This window comes from Olea europaea, chromosome 2, assembly GCF_002742605.1.
Source record: "Olea europaea var. sylvestris chromosome 2, O_europaea_v1, whole genome shotgun sequence".
NCBI classification, from domain to species: domain Eukaryota; kingdom Viridiplantae; phylum Streptophyta; class Magnoliopsida; order Lamiales; family Oleaceae; genus Olea; species Olea europaea.
The window spans coordinates 1,500,386-1,516,172 of NC_036238.1; positions in this window are offsets into that span (position 1 = coordinate 1,500,386).

Here is a 15,787-nt window from a genome sequence, read left to right on the forward strand (position 1 = left end):
ATTCTCAAAAATCAATGTTATTGTACAAGGAATAAGGCTTTTATAGGCATAAAATAAACTTCTAATAATAATAAAAAAAAAAACCCTTAATTCTAAAGACATATCCAAATAAACTACAAAAGAAATTTGAATAAAACTAAAATACTACAAATAACTCTAATTCTAAAGACCAACATAAGAGGTCATTATCATGAAATATTCAAGTTACAGGAATAAAGAATCATTATTAATTATGTACAATTAGTGCAATGCAACTGCTGATGGTTCCAGGAATACTTTCTTTCAATGTGGGTGCAAAAGAATTCGTCGACAAACCCTTTTCTCCTTGCACTCACAACCCAGGTTCAATATTGAAGAGAATCAGAGGTCACTCAATAGTTCACTGTTTCCAGAGCAACATCATTTTAAGGATCTTATTTGGTTGTGGTCTGGTGTTCATATCTCTTGTGAAAAGTGCGAAGAAGCATGTATCTTCTTCAAACTGTAAGAGCTTAACTTTTCTGAAAATTCACTTGTGTTTTTACCTACTTTAAATTTACTTTTGTTGGAGATGTATAAACAAATAAAAAATTGAAGTGAGAATTAAACTTTTTTTATTGATCAATGAGTTTATTTTACAATAATTTAGATTCATTTATTCTATAAATCTATGCAAATAACTAACAAGGTCACTAAACTAATAAGAAAATGATTAAAGTTGGATGCAAGATTAGACTAATCACATTTGTCTTTAATAATTTTCTGCTCTACTTCATTGAGGTATTTCTGAAAAGGATACCTAATTTTGTAAATCAAATATCTCCTATGTCTTGAGCTAGAAAGCACAGGAAGACCCCAAAAATCTAACTCCTCGAAAGGTAGTTTCACACGTTATTTGAGATTCTTTTGGCACAGATAAGCAAATAATATATGCAAAGCCCCGAACATTCACATATACTAGAATTTATTTACTTTTATACTATATTTTAAATTTGGAAAGTTAGAGGACTAAAATGATAAATACAATAAATTCAATTTTAATTGGGTCAAATATTTAAATATTGATAGAGTAATGATAAATATATCAATATTGTACTCGTTGGATAGCTTGTAATTAATTATGTATTAATGGCTTAAGAAAAAGTCGATTCGGACAAATTAGCTCCAAGATATTTCAGTTTGAAGAAGTTGATGAAAACTAGTTTTGTAATTTAATAGAAACCTTGGATGAAAATGCACCCCGTCACATGTCGAGTGTTTCATTTTAATTTTGAATTTATTGGATATTAGTGCACTTGTATGTTAAATGATGGATAGGTAGTTTTATTTTAAAATGATTTACTTGTCTAAGTTTTTGGGATATGATAGTGATAGATTATCATGTGTTGATTAGACAGGGAAGAAATAGTGATTGTATGGAATTGAGATTCTTTACGGGGAAAACACGGCTTTTTGACAGGCTTATAGGCTTACTAAAATTCAATATTTTCTTTCACATTTAGTACCATAAAAAGTTTTATTATTTATCCTAGAAAACTTAGATATTTAGGTACAGTGGTAGCAACAACACATACCCCAAAAAAAAAAAAATCTTGGAACGTGAATTTGGATTTTATCTTTCAAAAACTGATTTATCTCACGAGGCAGGGTATTGAGGTGTAGTGTTTTTCTACCCCATTTAAATATTTTTTCATGTTGATGAATTTTATACTCATGAAAGTTAAAGTTTTTATATGATATAATATGCTATGATATGAATGATATAGCAATTTCGGTACAACAATATGATATGAGCTCTTGCCAAATTAAAAGATATGAGACGGTATCATTTTCTAATAAATGTTTTAGAATTTTTATACGAGATCGCACCATTACTTTTTATATCCTATTGAGTATTCTCAGGTACTCACCCTTTTTCCTACTCCCCACAGATTAGAATGGGTCGCTGGTTGGCAGGCAATGCGGTGGAGTCGTGATGCTAGAAATTATGGAATTCAAAATAAATAAATTCTGAGTAACATTACTATGGACTTTTATTTTTAGCATTATTTCAATTTTATCTTCATGTGAAAATGCCAATTTAAGATTTGGGACATGCTACAGTTAATTATGTCTTCCATATATTTTATTTATTTATAGATGGAACTAGAGAACTTTTCATGTTGGATGTTTGATTAAATTTATTTAATTATGGAATGAAAATTTTGACAACGATTTAATTTGTTAGAAATTGGGTTGTTATAGTTTGGTATCAGAGTATAGGTTTAATTTCCTATAGACCCATGTCATTCTCAAAATCTGAAAAAATAAATAAATAAATAAAAATTCGTTGGATAGCTTGTAATGATAAATCTATCAATATTGTACTCGTTGGATATCTTGTAATTAATTATGTATATTAGGCTCAAGAAAAAGTCGATTCGGATAAATTAGCTTCAAGATATTTCAGTTTGAAGAGGTGGATGAAAACTAGTTTTACAATTTAATAGAAACTTTGGATGAAAATGTACCCGCCACGTGTCATGTGTATGGAGTGTTTCATTTTGATTTTGAATTTGTTGGGGTTAGTGCACGTGTATGTTAAATGATGGATAGGTAGTTTTATTTTAAAATGATTTAACTGTCTAGGTTTTTGGGATATGATAGTGATAGACTACCATGTGTTGATTAGATAGAAAAGAAATACTAATTCTATAAATTTGAGACTCTTTACAGGGAAAACACAGCTTTTTGACAGACTTATCGGCCTACTAAAACTCAATATTCTCTTTCACCTTTAAATACCATAAAAAGTTTTATTATTTATCCTAGAAAATTTAGATATTCATATACGGTGGTAGTAGCAACACATACAAAAAAAAAAATGCTTGGAATGAGAATTTGGATTTTATCTTTCAAAATATCTCACGAGGTAGGATAATGAGGTGCAGTGTTTTTCNTTTTTTTTTTCCCTTTCCTCGAGTTAGAAACAACATCGTTCAGTGTATACGATGGATCCAAACAGAACAATCCCAAAGCTTTCTTTACCCATAATTCTTTATTATTTAGCCAGGTGGAAGTCCATGCATCCTTTCATGATTTTTTATTAGGTAGATATTAAATGGCAGCAAACATAAGAGGTCAAAATCATTAATATTCAAGTTTCAGGTATAAAGAATCATTATTAATTATACAATTCCAGCAATGCAAGCGTCATCTTTGATGATCAAGGAATTTTTTTTTCCAGTATGGGTGCAAAAGAATTCATCGATACACCCTTTTATTCATGCAATCACCACCCGCTGTTCAATAGGGAAGACAATCAAAGTTTACTCAATAGTTCACTGTTTTCACAGAAACGTCATTCTAAGGATCCTATTTGGTTGTGGCTAGTGTTCGTAGTGCTGGTGAAAGCTCGAAGAAGCATGCATCTTCTTCAAACTCTAAGAGCTAAACTTTCCTAAAAAATTCATGTGTTTTATCTACATTTAATTTACCTTTGTTGGAGAAGTATAAAGAAAAGAAAAATTGAACCATGAATGAAATATTTTTATTGATCGATGAGTTTATTTTTAAAATAAATTGGATTCATCTATTCTGTAAATCTATGGAAATAACTAACGAGGTCACTAATCAAACAATAATTTGTTCAAGGTTAGATGTGAGATTAGACTAATTGAAATTGTGTTTAATAACTTTCTGCTCTACTTCATTGAGGCATGTCTGGTGCAAGAAAACTCAGGAAGACCACAAAATCCTAAATCTTCGAAAGATTCTTCATGTGGTGTTTGAGATTCTCTTTTGGCACGAATAAGCAAAAGCCTATCCTTGGTACCTCAAGTCCTATTGCTTTTCATCAACAATTTTGTAGACAAGAAGGTCCATCAGGTACCATGAACTTTAAGGGCCCCAGTAAATTTTCAACTCGGCCAATGAGAACCAATTCGAAAATAGTTCTTTGAACTCTCATCCGAAACCCTGCTAAATTCAGTATTCAGGATCATCAATACAAGTACACACATGTGTAATGAAGGGATGTTTTGTGCTAATTACCCCTATTCAATGTTAGTCTCTCTCTCCGTATTTTGGTGTTACATAAATCTTTTTACATGTGAATATAAACTAACGAAGTTAATGAAAATAGAATAAAAATAGAAAGTCTAATTAACCAATATTGGAAATCACGTGAAATACACTTCCAATTCAATTACATTATTTAAGCATATATTATCACCATATTTATTGAATTTCAGAAATAGCTAAAATCAAAATAGTTTAACATTCATTTAACAATAAATACAGGCGACATACGTGCATGCACGCGCAATACTTTATTATTATAAATCTAACTTATATTAAAAGAGCCAATAAATTGGTCACTTGTTGCTGCTGCCTTGTCCAATTAACCTGTTTCTTTTTTTTTCGTTTCCTTGCCTCAAAAACAAAATCGTTTGGTGTATGTGATGGATCTGAACAGAACAAACCCAAATCGTTTAGTATATGCGATGGAGCCAATAAAGTTTAGTTCGCTTGCTGCATGTTAAATATTTCGATAGTGACTTAGTTCTCCTGTGAGTTATATTTTTGCTCGTGAATTTGGTGGATAGAATCCTAGATGTGGCAAAAGTAAGTTATCCAATTTGTATCCCTTATATTTAATAGCTTTGTTGAGAGATGACATTTAGTATGGAGTTTTAATTATCCCTTATATTTAATAGCTTTGTTGTACATTTCGATTATTTATCATGAACTTTACCAAGCCATCCTCCTTATTATATTATGGTTTTCTAAAATAGTGATACTGCTGGCGCAAACTAACTCGAGTTTTTCTGAAATAGGTTGAAGAGTTCAAATGAACTTAATTTACTATGAACTTTACCAAGCCACCCATCATGAAAATTTCGTCACAGGCATGTCTTAATGAATCAACTAGGTCACTATTTCACAGCTCATACCCAAGTAATTAGTTATTTTCTTATTTCAGCTTATGGTCAGTTCCTTAAAGCAAATGGCGAACAGACTGGACTTGCAAGAGAGCCTCATCAATTGAGGAGGTGCTCCGAGCGGCTGATGCAGGTAACCAAATCTGCCCTTTACGTCAAAGAGATGGTTTGACGACAACGAATCTTGACCATTTGTTTGAGCAGAAAAATAAAATGTCATATCAAAAATCAACTTTTCAACTCTAGTCATCATACCATTCAACTATTGAAGGAGTACGAAATTTATTTATTGCCATCAATTGTAAAATGATCACTATAAACTATAGGTCATCTGGAAAGAGTAGAGGACAATAGAAAAGGTATTCAAAGAAACAATTTTTAGCCTTTGGATTGATTGCTGGATTTGGACATAAGTCTCCTATTCCTATGTCTACCATATGAATTTCTCCGAATTGAAAATATACCAGTCTTTTCCACTGCAGTTTCAAGATTTAAAATGAAGTGTAAGAGATGCCAACTGCCAGAAGATTTTTATCTAACTAATTTTCAATTCTAGAACAAGATAGAAGAAAAAATATTCTAGATGGCAAGATCATGACTAACTAAGGAAATATGTACACATAAAAATCATCGTTAGCAACAATAAAAAATAAACAAGTTCCATACCTGAAAATGCTAAAAGCCAGCTTTATGTCACGAGCATATAGTTTTGTTACACCCAAACTACGCTAGAACCTTGCGGTCTTAATGCTCCACAACTCTCGTCCTCATGAGATAGCGTTAAGTCAACCTTAACTCTCACAATAATTTAACCAATAAAGCTAAATTATATGTTAACTTTGGTAGAGAAGGTAGATAGGAAATTTATGAGAAGAAGAGTATACACATTGTATTAATATAAGAGAAAACTATGTACAAACTCACTACAATTTTCTCTCTACAAAGACATTACTCAACCTCACTTTAATCCTATTCCATCCATGGGAATTTTCTCTCAACTCTCTAAAAAAACCACTACTCAATTCATTCTAATTTAACCAATAAAGCTAAATTATATGTTAACTTTGGTAGAGAAGGTAGATAGGAAATTTATGAGAAGAAGAGTATACACATATATTTGGGGAAATTTCTTTGTATTAATATAAGAGAAAACTATGTACAAACTCACTACAATTTTCTCTCTACAAAGACATTACTCAACCTCACTTTAATCCTATTCCATCCATGGGAATTTTCTCTCAACTCTCTAAAAAAACCACTACTCAATTCATTCAATTCATACAAATTACAAATGACCAAGTCCCTCTATTTATAGGCAAACTCATGGTATGCAAGTTGACATCAATGGTTAGGATTAATCTTGATCCAAGAGCTCTCATTTGTTGCAAGTTGCCTTAAGCCTCCTTTGACCATAAGCTAGCTAAGTGGGAATTGACTACCTTGCAAGTGGTATGTCTCTATATTTGCAAGTTGCCTTGTTGCATTGTATCTTGTCATTTTCCAACTCTATGCTAGATGGTATGTCACTTTCCATGCAAGTGGATCTCTACAACTCATGTGTGCAAGTGGACATGTCTCTGTCAAAGTGGCTAAGTTGGACTTTGCTTCCTCAAGCAAGTTGTTAAGTTGCATATTAGCCTCATTTTGCAAGTTGTCCAATTAGCTCAAGTTGGTACACATGCATCCAAAACAACCAACTATAATCCACAGTATTGATTTCCCTTACGCTAGTGGTTTTCACCCAAGAAAACTAGATTTTCGTCGCTGATTCCCTACCGACGTCTATCTGCATTCCCAGCCTACGTCTGCCTGTACAGTCTGCCAGTGTTGTTGTTGCATCCCCTACTGCAATGTGTCCGCGTTGCTGTTACGTCCCCTATCTCAATGCTTGCAGTCTGCTGGAGTTTGCTTGTCTGCATCTCCCTGTCACAGTTCCTATCTTGGTCCTGCCTGCTTCCCCTGTCACAGGTTCTGTGTTGTTCTGCTTGTGTTCCCTAATGCAGTATCTGTGTTTTTCCTATCTGCGTTTCCTACCTTAGGTACTTCCGTCCAGCTGTAATGCACTACCTGCGTTACCCGAATTCCTCAGCCGCAACCTGGATGTATCGGCCACGACCATGGGGGACATAAGTCACTCCCTCACTAAATTTCGCGATGCTTTCATTGTCATATATCGCCAAAGCTTAGACCTTATTTGCCATAAGTTTATCTCATGTTCCCCCCTTTGCATCATGGCATTCCCATGTTATGCCAAGTCTTAACTCATCACCTTGTAGTCCGTAACATTCTCTCCCACTCAATTCGCTAATGTTCTCGTAGCGAAACGTGGGTCGTGCATTTTCATGTAACTTAGGCATTGTATTGTCCTCCAAGTCATCGATGGGCATCAAAGTTCTCCCTACTTGCGGCACCACTCCCTTGATGGACAGGTTTCTACAGTGTCCCTCGCACCTCTTCCCGTTGCAACCTCTTACATGCCATCTTCAACACCAAGCTTCACCCTCTGCACCTCTACATTGGTTCCTCGGATGGACAATTCCTCCGGTTGTAGTGTCCCCACACATGTTGAAGCTTTGAACCTTCGTGCACCCAATTTCTAACTTCTTTGACAATGCTTCCTCAATTTCGTTCTTTTTCGATATTTTCCTCGGTAACTTTGCGAGCATCACGTCCTTATCATCTTCCAGCGCTTTAGCTAACTACATCCCTGTTAGTTGTTGTGTTTTCGTCCTTACGAAAATGGTGTTGGCACTTATAGCATCAAACAATTGGAATGAACTCATCCAAACTTCATCCTCATTTTAGCTATCTACGGCCTCTGGTTTGCTCTTCGAAATGGAAATGGATGCCAATGATCCCAACTTAGGACAATCCCTCATGAGATGCGTCCTTTGCAAATAAAGCAACTGCAAGGTGTAAAATTACCCTTCTTCTTCTTATCATACTCTTTTCTCCAAGAAGTTTGCGTGCTGTCACCGGGTCTATAATAAACCTTAGAATTTTCCTCCAATCTAGCTTACTCTATTGCATGGCCTTCATTGTATTCTCCCTATGATGACCAAAATTTCCTTTGGCGAGTTTGATACTTTTTGCTTCCATCTCCGCACTTTCTTCAAACTCTGTCAAGGATTCGACTACCGCAATTGCCTCGTCTGTGGTTTTGACTTTGCGACATTGCAACTTTTGTCGCACCCATATTGTACTACCATCTAGAAAATAGAATAGCAAATCATCCTCCGGCATGCTTGGAACATGAAGCATAAGGGTCATGAACTCTTTGACATAGTCAAGAATTGTCCTTGTATGTTTCGATTCCCTCAATTTCTTGCTGGCCTCATAGACGACTTTCTCGGGGTAAAATTGCCTTTTTAGCTCTCTTTTGAACTCATCCCAAGTGTTAATTTTGTAAGATCCCTTTCCAATTTCGCCATGCTTACGACGCCACCACAATGCCACAATATCCGATAGATGCATTGACGCGGTCCACACCTTCATTGCCTCCTTGACAATATTCACGGCATCAAAGTACACTTCCATTTGTCATAGAAAGTTCACGACGTCCGCCGCATCTCTATAGCTGTGATATTCCTTCGGCTTCAAGTAATCAATTTTTGGGGCAACAACACTTGTAGCGACACCTCCGCTAGTTCCAGCAGTTAATTGCTTGACTTATTTGAACTCCTGGCTCATTTTCTCCAACATCGACAGGTTTCTACAGTGTCCCTCGCACCTCTTCCCGTTGCAACCTCTTACATGCCATCTTCAACACCAAGCTTCACCCTCTGCACCTCTACATTGGTTCCTCGGATGGACAATTCCTCCGGTTGTAGTGTCCCCACACATGTTGAAGCTTTGAACCTTCGTGCACCCAATTTCTAACTTCTTTGACAATGCTTCCTCAATTTCGTTCTTTTTCGATATTTTCCTCGGTAACTTTGCGAGCATCACGTTCTTATCATCTTCCAGCACTTTAGCTAACTACATCCCTGTTAGTTGTTGTGTTTTCGTCCCTACGAAAATGGTGTTGGCACTTATAGCATCAAACAACTGGAATGAACTCATCCAAACTTCATCCTCATTTTAGCTATCTACGGCCTCTGGTTTGCTCTTCGAAATGGAAATGGATGCCAATGATCCCAACTTAGGACAATCCCTCATGAGATGCGTCCTTTGCAAATAAAGCAACTGCAAGGTGTAAAATTACCCTTCTTCTTCTTATCATACTCTTTTCTCCAAGAAGTTTGCGTGCTGTCACCGGGTCTATAATAAACCTTAGAATTTTCCTCCAATCTAGCTTACTCTATTGCATGGCCTTCATTGTATTCTCCCTATGATGACCAAAATTTCCTTTGGCGAGTTTGATACTTTTTGCTTCCATCTCCGCACTTTCTTCAAACTCTGTCAAGGATTCGACTACCGCAATTGCCTCGTCTGTGGTTTTGACTTTGCGACATTGCAACTTTTGTCGCACCCATATTGTACTACCATCTAGAAAATAGAATAGCAAATCATCCTCCGGCATGCTTGGAACATGAAGCATAAGGGTCATGAACTCTTTGACATAGTCAAGAATTGTCCTTGTATGTTTCGATTCCCTCAATTTCTTGCTGGCCTCATAGACGACTTTCTCGGGGTAAAATTGCCTTTTTAGCTCTCTTTTGAACTCATCCCAAGTGTTAATTTTGTAAGATCCCTTTCCAATTTCGCCATGCTTACGACGCCACCACAATGCCACAATATCCGATAGATGCATTGACGCGGTCCACACCTTCATTGCCTCCTTGACAATATTCACGGCATCAAAGTACACTTCCATTTGTCATAGAAAGTTCTCGACGTCCGCCGCATCTCTATAGCTGTGATATTCCTTCGGCTTCAAGTAATCAATTTTTGGGGCAACAACACTTGTAGCGACACCTCCGCTAGTTCCAGCAGTTAATTGCTTGACTTATTTGAACTCCTGGCTCATTTTCTCCAACATCATGGCCAACTTGTTCACTTGCCCATGTATTGTACCAATGGTATTAGTGACTTTGGCCGTAGACAAGTGAAATTTTCACCCGCAGCGGCTTGTTCAACTCCCACAGCCTGAACATCATACTTAACTACTTGGAGATCGTCCCCCAACGATGCCTGATTGTCCATCACCTCTTGGACATTAATTTGGAAAGTCTCTAGCTTTCCAATGATGTGATCCTCCAACGCCTCAAAGGAGTGCTCCAATGACTCGACTCTATCACCCATATTTGCGATGACTTGGTCAAGTTTTTCCTCATCATGGAAGCGTCCCGTGCTTTGCTCTTATCACATGTCATCATTCCTTCTACTGGGGTAACATCACGCCTCCTCTCTACTTCAATTTTGACAGCATCATGAGATTTCACCATTTAAGCACCTCACCCAAATCTAGCTCCAAGAACCTCCCGTGAACTCAGCTACCACAGCCGCACTTGGTTACCACAACTAACCCTTTGCCTTGATGCCACCTCTATAGTCCACACCACATGAACCTTACACAGACATCACCTCACCTCTGAGATGAAAAATTGGTTCAACCCAAAGTGGACCTTGCTCTGATACCACCTCTCACGGGCCTAGTTTCGTTACACCTGAACTATGCTAGAACATTGCGGCTTTAACGCTCCATAACTCTCATCCCCATGAGATAACGTGAAGTCAACCTTAACTATCACAATAATTTAACCAATGAGGCCAAATTATATGTTAACTTTGGTAGAGAAGGTAGATAGGAAATTTATGAGGAAAATAGCACGCACATATAGTTGGGAAAATTTCTTTGTATTAATATAAGAGAACTATTTACAAACTTACTATAATTTTCTCTCTACAAAGATATCACTCAACCTCACTTTAATCACATTCCATCCATGGGAATTTTCTCTCAACTCTCTAATAATACCACTACTCAATTCATTCAATTCATTCAATTCATACGAATTACAAATGACCAAGTCCTCTATTTATAGGCAAACTCATGGTATGGAAGTTGGCATCAATGGCTAGGATTAATCTTGATCCAAGGGCTCTCATTTGTTGCAAGTTGCCTTAAACCTCATTTGACCATAAGATAGCCAAGTGGGAATTTACTACCTTGCAAGTGATATGTCTCTACACTTGCAAGTTGTCTTGTTGCATTATATCTTGCCCCTTTAGTAGACATGTCTCCATCAAAGTGGCCAAGTTGGACTTTGCTTTCTCAAGCAAGTTGTCAAGTTGCATGTTGGCTTCGTTTTGCAAGTTGTCCAATTGGCTCAAGTTGGCACACACTTGAATCCAAAACAACCGGCTATAATCCACGGTATTGCTTTCTCCTCATGATAGTGGTTTTTACCTAAGAAAACCAGAATTCCATCCTTGCTTCTCCTACCAACGTCTGCATGCATTCCCAGCCTGTGTATGCTTGCACAGTTTGCCTGTGTTACTATTGAATCCCATGCCGCAATCTACCTGCGTTGCTATTGCGTCCCATGTTTCAAAGCTGGGAGTTTGCCTATTTGCGTCCCCTTGCCGCAATTCCTGTCTTGGTCTTGCTTGTTTCCCCTGCCGTAGGTTCCTGTACTGTTCTGCTCACATTCCCTATCGCAATGCTCATATTTTTCCTACCCGCATTGCCTGTCGGAGGTACTTTCGCCCAGCCATAACACACTGCCTACGTTACCCAAATTCCCCAATCACAACCTGGACGTATCGGCCACGATCATGGGGGACGTAAGTCACTCCCCCACTAAATTTTGCGACGCCCTCATCACCATATTACTCTAAAGCTTAGATCTTATTTGCCATAAGTCTATCTCATGTTCCCAATTTGTGTCATGGCATTCTCATGTCATGCCAAGTCTCAACTCATCACCTTGCGGTCCGTGACAGTTAGTTTCTCTTTCATTAGCTGATTTTGCAAAAGAATTTGCAAAATTCTGCATCTCTATGGGTGAGAAAGAGAGGAATAACTTCTTTCCCTTTTTTGTTAATATTAAAAAAATGTCAAAAACTTTTGGGTGGGCCACTGGCCACCCTTGCCCAAATCTGCCTCCTTCCATGGGTGGGGAAGGGACTCCCAAAATGCAGCAATATGTAATTTTGTGTGAAGAAAGCTTTGAGTTTGTTATCTTTGAATCCATCACATACACTAAATGATGCCATTTTTGAAGCAATGGAAGTAAAAAATGGAAAAATGGACGAGGCAGCAATAACAGTGACCAATTTATTGTCTTAGATATATAATACTAATGTATTGCACGTGCATGCATGTTTGTTGCCTGTAATTATTGTTTTGTGGATGTTAGGTTATTATTATTTATTTTTTTTAACACTGTTTGTGAAATTGAATAAATATGCTGGCAATATAATGTAAAAATATTTTATTGAGTCGGACGTGCGTTTTCACGTGATTTGCATGGTCTCACAGTTGAATTATATTTGCAATATTGGTTAAATAGACTTATTATTTTTATTAACTCGGTTCATTTATATTTATATGTAAAATATTAATTTACAATATTTCTAGAACATCAAAAATATGGAGAGAGACTAATATGGAATATGGGTGAATATTAGCACAAAACATCCCTACCATTTGTACTAATTACATAAATTATACCTATCATTTCAGACTTGACATTTACAACCTTCAACATTTTCTTGCTGAGTTGGTCTTTCTATCTCATTCTATTAATTCCTTCCATCAAATAAAAATGTGGATTGCACTCATATCATTTGAGAAGGATAATTTTGTCAAGTCAGTCTATATGTTTTTCTCACCTAATCCATTTTCCTTCAACTGCATTATTATAGTATAGAAGGGTAGAAATTAAATAGCAGCAAATCTAAATGGTGAAAATTATAAATATTCAAGATTCATGTATAAAGAATCATTCGTAATCTTTGTATAAAGAAATAAACTAAACTTCAAGTTTCTACATGCAAATAATCTAAACTCCAGGACTAAATGGTATTAAATTCATGCTTTGAAATTTACAGATCATGTTATATATATCAGGTAAGGAAGAAGGGTAATTAGCAAAAAAACACCCATATCATTTTCACTCATTATACATGGTGTACTTGTTTTCGAGAATTGAGAATCTGGGATACTGAATTCAACATGGTTTCGGTTGAGAGTACAAAGAACCATTTTCGAATTGCTTCTCATTGGATGAGTTGAAAGTTTAATGGGGGCCTCCAAGTTCAGGGTACCTGATGGACCTTCACATCTATAAAATTGTTGATGATAATCCATAGGACTTGCTGTATCAAGGATATATTTTGGCTTATCCATTCCATAAGAAGAATCTCGAATAACACGTGAAGCGTCTTTCAAGGATTCTGATTTTTGTGGTCTTCCTGAGTTTTCTTGCTCCAGACGTTTAGCGGACATTTGATCTGCAAAATCAGGTAGCCTTTTTGAAAATATCTCAATGAAGAAGAGCAGAAAATTATTAAAGATAAATGTGATTAGTCTAATCTTAAATCCAACCTTTAACATTTGTTTTGTATTCTTATTAGTTAGGTGACCACGTTAGTTATTTCCATATATATATATATATATATATAGAATAGATGAATCAAAACAATTGCCAAAATACACTGATTGATCAATAAAAAAATTCATTATCTCTTCAAATTTACATTTATTTCTACTTCTCCAACAAACATAAGGCAAAAGTAGACAAGAACACAAATGAAATTTTTTAGAAAAGTTAGTTCTTACAGTTTGAAGAAGCTTGTACAGTTTGGGGTGATATTGTTCCTCCATTGATCAAGAATTTCGATTTTTGGGAAGTATAACGATCATCCACTAAGAAGGATTTCCATTTTTTCAAATGAACAATTTGAAGAATCAATAGTGTACAACATTTGCATAACATCAAAAATACGGAGAGAGACTAATATAAAATAAGTGTAATTAGCACAAAACAATGCTGAATTTGGTAGGGTTTCGATTAAGAGTGTACATATAGTCTAATTTTATATCCAACCTTAAACATATTCTTATCTGATTAGTGACCTCATTTCCATAGATATATAGAATAGATGAATCCAATTTATTGTAAATATAAACTCATTGATCAATAAAAAATCATTCTCACTTCAATTTTTTATTTGTTTAAACTTCTCCAGAACAAATAGTATTTTTTTTAGTAAAATGTACTAATTTTATTGATAAACCCTCACTTGCGGTGGAGAAAAACCGTGGTTACAATCAATTACGAAAAGTTAAAAGAGGGCAAATTACATTTATCTAAGCAAATGCAACCAATTGTAGAAACTGGGAAACTAGAGATTGATTCCAAAAAATTTGAATGACCTTGAGATTGAAGACATGCTAAAGTAAATTAAAATTAGTGGAAAACACAAATGAATTTTTTAGAAAAGGTAAGCTCTTATAGTTTGAAGAGATGCATGCTCTTCGAGCTTTCACTAATGCTACGAAAACCAGACCACAACTAAATAAGATCCATAGAATGGTGTTGCAGTGAAACAATGAACTATTGATTAAACTTTGATTCTCGTCCCTGTTGAACCTGGGTGTGGTGATTGTGGGGGAGAAAAGGGTTTTTCGACTAATTGTTTTGCACCAACATTGAAAGAAAATATTCCCCTATCCATCAAAGACAACAATTGCATTGTTGGAGGAAAGATGGGTTTACTAACTTGGATTAGCTAAGACTTTTAAGAGGACAACACTAATAGGAAGAAAGAAGTGAAAAAAGGAAACTTGTATTTTTTAAATTCAAGACTTTACACACTTTTTGGCTTGTTACAAAATGGAGGGCACTACCCCTTTATATAGTGTTTACAAGAAGATTCTAGTCCACACATTTTCTACAGATACCTAGACCACATATCAAAATATTTTCCTAGAATTCTCTAGATATTCTTTATAAAACTACATATCTTACTTAGATATTTATATAGATTTTTCTAGTAGATATTTATATAGATTTTTCTAGATAATGCTTTTAGAAATGCTATGCATGTTGGGCCTTTTAATTGATTTGGGCCTATAAGCAAAATCCTTAAGCCCATATTATTTAGTCCAAAAATCAAGTTTACTACTCAACATCCCCCCTTAAACTTGATTTTGATACTTCAAGTAGAGTTCTTAACTTGCGGAACACATCATGCTTGAGTGGTTTAGTGAGAATGTCGGCGATCTGCTCTGGGAGGTTACATATTTCAGCTGCACTTCTTTCTTTGCAATGCTTTCTCTTATGAAGTGATATCTTGTATCAATGTGCTTACTTCTATCATGGAATACTGGGTTCTTTGCCAATGCCAATGCCGATTTGTTATCAACATGGATTTCGATTGGCTCTTCTTGTGATACTCCAAGCATCTTCAACAAGTTTCTAAGCCAAATCGCATGGCAGACACTTGATGTAGCTACAACATATTCAGCTTCACATGTAGATAGTGCTACGATCGATTGCTTCTTTGAGCTCCAAGTGAAAGCTGTGTCGCCCAAGTAAAACACGTACCCAGACGTACTCTTTCTATCATCACTATCTCCGCCCCAATCGCTGTCACTATATCCAACAAGTTTGAACTCATTAGATGATGAATAGACTAAGCCATAATCAAGCGTACCTTTGATGTAGCGAAGAATTCTCTTCGCAGTTTTCATATGGGTTATTGTAGGTGTCTCCATATAGCGACTAATGAGCCCAACTCCAAAAAGGATATCTGGTCTTGTGCACGTCAAATATCTTAGACTTCCAACAAGACTCTTAAAAAGTGTTGGATTTACCTTTTCACCTTCATCATTCTTCGACAACTTGATTCCGCATTCGACGGGGGTGCATACGGGCTTACAGTCCTCCATATTGAGTTTCTTTAGAATTTCTTTCGCATATCCTTCTTGTGAG